Below are 8,482 nucleotides of genomic sequence, written 5' to 3'. Positions count from 1 at the left end.
AAACCCATAACTCTGGTACTATTTTCAATTAATCATGTATCAGGAAACACATTTGTCTTCATTACATCCGTTTGTGTAGTGTGTCTCTAATCAAAGCTGGTGAGAGACTGATGGAGGTATAGAGCAACAAAATTATAGAAAAGAACAAAAGCTCTTGCACAGGGTTGATGCTCTCTGACCACAAGATCAGCATTTTCATTTCTGTGTGTGGAAAAATGATGGTTTGCTGTTATTTTTACTCTGCTGTATCTGTGGTGTAGTAGCTCACCTCATCCCATGCTTTCTACTGTCTCTGTTCACCTGTGAATGCTTTCATTGGTGACACCTGCTGTACATGCTAACAGGTATATTGTCCCATTTGTAGGTGTGATCGAGGCCCCAGGAAGTGTCTTTTTGTCACAGCTTGAATCTGATCTCTGACTGTGATTGGTCGCCATCCTGGGGTGGCACTTTGTTGATGAGGCTCCAAGTAGAAGAAAGCGTCCAGTAGCTGCTGGGCATCCTGTCTGTCCCAAACACAAATCCTCATCACAGCCCAGCAGAACTAACTCGTCTGCTGCCCTCACCGACAGTTACTACACAAACAGTTTGATTATTCAGGTGTCAGTTTATTCTGTTTGTCAAAGCTGATGTGGTGACTGATTCAAGCACAAAGTTTGCTTTAACATGCTATGTTAATTTGGGTCTGTCACTCTCAAGCAGTATTTTGTCAGCATGCAGGGTTAGTGTTTGGCATACAGAGGCATGTTTGACTCCAAACTGAAATATTTTACTAAATCTAACCTTTTCATTTGTAGTGTGTAAATCTGAAAGAGTGATTTTTATTGCCTAAATCTAAAAGATGAGTAAAAACGAAAGAAAAATGAATGAAAATAGAAAAAAAATCCCCAAAGGCAAAAAAAAGACAAAATAAATGCAAATATGAGATCCCAAAAGGATGTGAATTAAATTCTTGACTGACAGAGAAACAATGACATGCAAGTGTATATAAGTGCATATAATGCTAAACATTCATTATATTGTATTGTAATTGTTTCTGTTAGTTGAAAATGTTGCAGGCAGCAGAGAAAATTTCCAGGAACTACAAGAAATTAATGTGGAGCCGGAAATTAGGAAACACTGTCACATGTAACTGCAAATGTTGCAGCACTTGCAAATCAGGATAAGAGACAAGCACTGCTGCTTCAGGGATTATGCATTTTCTAAAACTGTGTTTCAAGATATTTTTTCATGTGTCATTTGGTTGGTTGTTTGTCTGATTTTTGATGTGGAGTTTTTGTTTTACTGGTCAGAGCTACAAGTCACTGACCGCAGTGACAGGCTGGTTAGCTGCACACTTACTGTTGGCTGAAGATGTGAGAGACTTACAGGTTGACTGACTGTGTTAAGCCATTACAGCATGCCTAGCCTGAATACTTTATATAACACACACACACACTTCTCTTCATCTCTTACTTTAGAGTGAGATTGATGTCCAGGTTGTCTTTGTTTGACATCTTGGCTCCAGTCAGACTCTGACTGGATGCCTTTGGAAATGGTGTGTTTGTCGTTAGATTTATTTATACTAGTGAGGACACTGTCTTGGTAGATGTTACAGTTGTTTGTTCCTCACCCTGAAGACCTTTTAGATTTAGCCATAGAAGGGTTAGTGTGAGGATCAGGTTTAGACTCGGTGCATGATATTAGTTCATTCCTGATGTAGTGACCATCCCCTTTGGAATAAATGTAATTGCATTGCCCTCACAAATACATCAATATATAAGTGAGCAGTATGGCCATTACTCACGGTGCTCATGCCTCGGTGGCTTGTGCTGTGCAAGCAGAGCAGGGGAAGACTGCACTGCTTTCTGCTGCCATTGATTGATGGCTATCTTTCTTTCTTGCTCTGGTTTGTCCTTTTGTCCTTCCTTCCTTGTTTTTTGAAGAGCTGTACTTTTTTTCTTTTTGATTACACCTGAGGACACACTCTGCAGATTGATGGTAAGGACCAACAATAATTGCATGATGTAACTCTCTATGGAGCATTTTTCTGGGGTTGCGTCCTGACCTTAGAGGAGCCTGTAGGTCTTTATAAAAAGACCTACAGCTTAAGCTGAAGAATCTAATTCTAATAGCAGTTATAAAGAATGGAGAATTATGTCCTCCATATTTCTAATAAAATAGCATGTATGCAGTTTCTTTCTTGGTCTCACAAAATTTCATCTTCCACACACCCATCACTTCACAAATGACAGATTCGTCATGACCTCAGAGAAGCATCAGAATTGCACTTCTAAAATCTGGCTGTGAGTCATTAGAAGCAAAATGTAAATGTGCAGTTCTGAACACACTAAGCAGCAGGATCTTGGTTACTTCTGGGTTTTAGTGGTCGGCTTCAAGTTCCACAACAGTTTCTTAATATTGGAATCAGGTATTGAAATAACACAGAAAATGGCCACAATAACATTTTTGTCAAGGTAGCAAAAAGGGGCTGGATAGATAAGTCACTGTGATTTATGAGAGCAATTGCAATCATCTTCTACTCATGTAGCGATGCTTGCCGTGTGATAGTCATTCGTTTTCATAGATTTATTAATAAAAACATGCTTCTGTCCCTCTCTACAGGTGCTATCAGGCAGTTTTTGATGATGTGTATCAAGTCAGTAGTGAGGCAGCTGCACAGTATGCACAGCTAGTTTTTATTGCCACTGAACATATGTGAAGATTTGCTGTTTAAACATATGAAGAGTTTTACATGATGCAACTCTTTGATTGGGACGCAAAAGATGTGTTGATACTATAACTTTATCTTTATGCTGCCATAAAGCCATGGATTTTACTGAAGTGCATAAACAATCTCAGCAGTGTCAGCAGAATGCTTAATCAGTCTGACAGCCAGTGGTTACGACTGACAGGCTGCACCTCATATTTCTTCACGTCACAGAAAATGAGTACTGTGAGGTAAACAGCAGGGAGGGGCTCGTATTCCTGCTCGGAGTGCTATAAGGCACAGGCAGTCACTGATTGTGCCACTAAGAAGGAAACCCTGTTGTGATCTGATTCAGGGCTTATGCTGACTACTTTATTGACTCCAGGTTATACACGAAGATTGAAATTTAAGTGCAGCCAAGCTAAAACTCTGAACTGCATCTCTTTTTCATTTTACATGGTCAGTGTTTGGAAACGGTGGCACGCAAGCAACTAAGATGAGCAGCCTTGGAGGAATGTGTGAGGGAGCAACAGGCTGGTAATCGCGCCTTATTGTCTTTTCAGCGTCTCAGCATGCAGGCAGTCCGTGTCTTGACCTTCATTCACATAGCAACTGCTTCCGCTAATGAGACTGCTTTTCAAACCTGTATCTCATAGCACAAAGACATCTTACCCGTGCTGCTGTAACAATCCACCTCTGACAATGTCTGCATTATCATGGATGATGAATAATTTGCCTATCAGTCTTAGTGACTGCTGCTGTATTATGTTTTAGCTGTTCTGCAGAATAAAGTTTACTTGCAGAGATAAGCATTCTGATTGAGCTTCCTTTTTTACTATGTTAATATAGAGTTCATGTCTGCATGTCTTACCTGGATCAGGAAAAATAAATGCTAATGCTGCTGTAAACACACCTAGAATGCTTTGCAATCTGGAATCTGTCAGTGGTCTCAGTCACAGTTTGATTATGGAGAAGGGAAAATTATAGATATGAGACCATAAACATTTAATACTAGGAGGGAAGTACGTTTGTATCTAGTATCATGTTTGACTCATGGAAGTTGCCTCTTTTGCAGTTTTCCTCAGCCAGTATAATGGATTTAAAGTATGCAAAGGAACCAGTGAGTAAATGATAATGATACATATAGATCTTCAGATATTATAAATAATGTTTTTTTTATTTGCCACATTTGTAGCAATTTGCAAATAAAGCTGGTTTGCATGTTTCAATAAATCTCTGCACCTATCTCCCATTTCCTAGAAAAAATGCGCTACTCAAAACACTTTTTTCCCAAAGTGTCGTGTAACAAGCCCCTAGTAGAAAAGCAGCCAACAGATGATATCTGGTCCTGAAAAACAGGTAACTGACGGTAGTGGACGACAGGTAGTGTGTTTTCCTCTCTTGCTTCTGCAATATCTTTATTTATACGCATTCATGTGTTCACAATAGCTTCAAAAACTTCGTAACCTCCTTGTCTCACAAGTCAGAATAAACTTTAAATAATATAAACAAAAATCTAAACAGTCATCTCTGTTGTTTGTTACTCAGAGCTACAAATCGCACTCTTTCATGCCCACACTAATAAAACAAACATCCCAGCACTGTACCATATACTAATGGCATATTTGTGTAGTGGAAATCTCCACATCAACATTGCAGAGCGATCAGAGTTGTTATTACACTAACATAGTCAATTACAGTGACATCAAAGTGTCTCTGCGAACAAACTAACTCAAATATACAGGAGCCGTAGTGTACTGTTGTTACAAGAGCGAGCCTTAAGTTTAGAAAAAGGCAAAGCCGAAGGCTACTCCAGCATGCGGGAAGCTAAGTTAGCTCCTACTCTCTTAACCGTAACACATTTCAACAAGCAAAACAAACCAATACAGATCCCACCAAGACAAACTGCTGGTCGGGTTTTACCCGTTTGGCATGTTAATCATGTGGCCCACATGTGTGGCCTTATTACTTACTATCCTGGGAAAAAAACAGGTAAATGATGAGATGGGCGACAGGTAGTGTCTTTTCCTCTCTTGCTTCTGTCATATCTGAAGGCAAGCGGTAGCATCACACTAAACCATCTCAATAGGGTGCCCCCTTGTGGCGTAACTAGGGCCCACACGACATGATCTCCAACAAAAATCACAAATTAAGGCCCTTCTTCAACAAAACTACACCTGAAACTTATCCAAAAACAAAATTTAAATCATATAATGTGACACACGTTACAGTGTGTCACAGTAGCAAAGTAAGTCAAATTTCTCTTTGTTTTATTTACCCAAACAATAATTATTTGTACTTCAATAATTGTTTTAATAAACAAGGGGAAAAGATTAGGTCTAGTTTTTTATTGTTCTAATTTTAGTCATTTTTGAAGTTCAGACTAGTTCGATGTGATTTAAATGTCTTGCACCATCTTAGAACTCCTTTTCAGTGCGCCTTTTTATGCAGAGCTGAGTACACTGGCAGTCCAATAACATCAGCAGGAGCCCTTGAGCATCTAAAATAGACAAGGTGACTCCAACAAGTGTTCAGCTGGTGTCCAGCTCGCTGTTGCAGGGTGCATAACCATGGTAGCCAAGGATGTGTATCCATGGTAGCCAACGATGCGTAACCATGGTGTCCAAGGAAATGTTGGAGAAGATGGAGGCAGATGGCAAAAGTTTAGTTTTTAAATGCTTTTTTTTCAATCACACAACAATTTCCCTGCTAAATCTAACCCTGTTAGACAGAAAACAACTGGACTGAAAAAAGGACGGGGCTATTACTGCCACAGGGGCCAGTGGGTGAAACCTCTGTTAGACATTACACCACCCCAGTATCAAGTGAGCGATTGAGTTCAGTTGTGAGTGTGCTCCATTAGACTGAGATCTGATGACTCTGTAGGCCAGTGCAGTACAGTGAAGTCACGGTCACGTTCAAACAAACCACCATGAGATGATTTTTGTGACATGGTGTATTATCACACTGCAAGTAGCCAGTAGTACCCACAGAGTATTGTTGACAAGAATATTCTGTGGGTGTGCTGTGGTGTTGAAACAATGCTCAATTACTAAGTGGTCCAAAGTATGCCAAGAAAATATCCCCCAGACAGTTGTTACCATGTGATTGGCTCATTAGATGTCTGTGTTAAGGAGCAGTTGAACAGGTGTATATAAAAAACAAGCTTGTGATTGTGTATACGTACACATGTGCAGTACAGACGTTTTCTGCTTCACTTTCCTTCATGCCTGGCACCGTGACTAAATCAGGCTTCAATGTGAGTTCACAGGTGCAGAGCTGATTTCTGAATGCTGCACTGATACCAACATCATTAATGTAGGTGTAGCTTTTGCACCTGTGAAGACAAAAATACAAAGTGTAAATGAACAGTGAATACCTGACTCCCTGTAGGGCTTTCAGTTTGGATAAAGGCAACCTGGCACAGGAAAACTGTAAAAAGAAAGTAAATAAACTGGACAATTAACAAAAGTGCAGAAGACAGAGTTTTTTATTTTAGCTGTAAAATTCAACAAAATGATGTTTTTACGAGACCTGACAGAAACTTCCATCTCCTTTTAGCCTTTGCTATGGTGCAAACGCTGTTCTGAGATAAGCTGCAACTTGCCTGCACAGCAGACGAGCAGGCAGGAGCAGAAGCTCGAGACAAACAGTAAAAATGGACAAAAACGCTTAAATGTTGTTCTGCTGGCACTCAGTCTCCAACTGTCGGTGTTGAGGGTTTTTTTTATGTGTGACGGGAAGCTTATTAATGTGGTTTTATCTGTAGTGGTCATGGTAGCTTTAACCCTTTAAGACCTACCTTTGTTACATTACTACTTTTAACCTTGTGGACGCTTCATCTCTTTGCTCTTGAATGCTTTGCTTCTTATATTGATTTTTATTGATTTTTATGCTGATTTTTTCCCTTTTTTCCGTGTGAGCTTACCTGCGATAACTTCTGGACACTTGTAGATCATTAGGACTAGAGTGTTCTTAACAGAAACAGCAACATTTTATGGTTACCTTATCCTCAGCGCTCCGTGTGTCTGTGGCCTAGACACAGCTGAAGCCTGATTACAGCGTCTGGGCACCGAGCAGCCTCAATAGCCTGGAAAGGTGCTAACCGCTAGGCTAACTAGCAACAAGATGCCTTCCCTCTCCACAGATGACTACCACAGCCTCCTGCAGAAGATTGCAGTACTGGAGACAAAAATTCATCGCTTAGAAGTAAACGTGGAGGTAAATGGACTGTGTGGAAATGAAACAACCTTGCCTTTGATTCAAAACAATGGCGATGAGCAAGCTAGTACACAGCTAAGGAGCACAGATAACATGACCAAGAAAGTAGACTCTGTGCATTATTATAAATCCTCAAGTGATAATCCCCCCTTAGACTGTCTTGGTGCAAAACCAAGACATAAATCATGTCTCCTGGAAGGGGGAGGACGTATCACAGGCAGGGCACAGCGAGCTGAAATCTCTGAAACCGACTGGCCTTCACTTCCTACGAGACAGAGAAGCTCTTCTACCCCTGTATACGGGAGGAAACAGGACTGGACAACCGTGAATAGGAAGGTTAACAACAAACCTTCAAAACAACTGAATGTGAACCTGCAGAACAGATTTGCTCCACTATCAAAGGACCCTGGATCTATATCGGACAACCATCCATCTAAAAGCAGCGAAATAAGGTCTGAAAATCTGTTGAAAAGTGAAAGGCCACAGGGAAAGCTAAAGGCTAGGCCTGAAACTCTGATTGTGGGTGACTCTGCCGTAAAGGATGTACAAAGGATGTGCGGTAAGAACACTAAAGTCCTCTGCTTTCCTAACGATATGGTCAACAACCTGAAGGAGAGAATTCTTCAAATTGCAGATGAACATCCAACTGTGACAAACATTGTTCTGCATACAGGGTCAAACGATGTGTCCAAACAACAGTCGGAGGTTCTGAAACAGGACTTTACTGGATTATTAAACACTGTAAACTCTCTGAATGCAGCTGTATTCATCAGTGGACCTGTACCGCCGGTCAGAGGAGGAGACGAGAGATTCAGCAGGTTGTTTACACTGAATAAATGGCTTATATCAGCATGTGCTGACCACTCAGTGCACTTTATCGACAACTTTTATATTTTTTGGGAACGCAGGCATCTGTTCAAAGCAAATGGATTTAATTTTAACAAGTCAGGGGTGAAACTGTTCACCTCCAACTTGTTTTATTCCATACGTCATCCATCCGTGCTTGGTGCCAAGGCTGAGATAAACGAGGAGTTATCTCATAAAGAGGAACAAACAGTACTCCAAGAACAGACAAAGCCCAGCAGAAACCTTGAGGAGGAGCTCCATTTGCCCCCACCCGGGAAGAGCCTCAGAAAGGAGAGACATCCATGGCATCTGAGGAAGAGCCTCAGAAAGGAGAGACATCTAAGGCAAGAAGAGGGGTCCCTATTTGCCTCCAACTCTCTCAACAACACCAACGACCAGGACAAGGGACCACGACCTTCCCCAGTCCCCCAAACCCCTGACAGGCCATCACCCTCCTCCCCCTCCCTTTCTCCCTCCTCCCCACACCTGAAATTCACTGAGGAGATGATGGAGCGGGTCAATGCTGGGCTCAGATCTACCCCCCATCCCAATCCCTTTTTGTCCCCCATAAACCCCCCACCAGAGCGGCCAAAGGTTCGCCATCGAGCCCCACCCTCAACAGAGCAATCGAAGTCACATTGCCCAGCCTCGCCCCCCTTAGTTCCTCTTCATGCCCTGTCTCCGCAGTCTGATGCGTGATGTGTGAAGGGTCCGGGCTGTGAGGAT

Source organism: Copadichromis virginalis, linkage group LG15, assembly GCF_057382275.1.
Source record: "Copadichromis virginalis isolate Kocher_CV1m ecotype Utaka linkage group LG15, C_Virginalis_male_GT1.1, whole genome shotgun sequence".
Taxonomy (NCBI): domain Eukaryota; kingdom Metazoa; phylum Chordata; class Actinopteri; order Cichliformes; family Cichlidae; genus Copadichromis; species Copadichromis virginalis.
Note: the sequence above shows the minus strand (reverse complement) of the source record.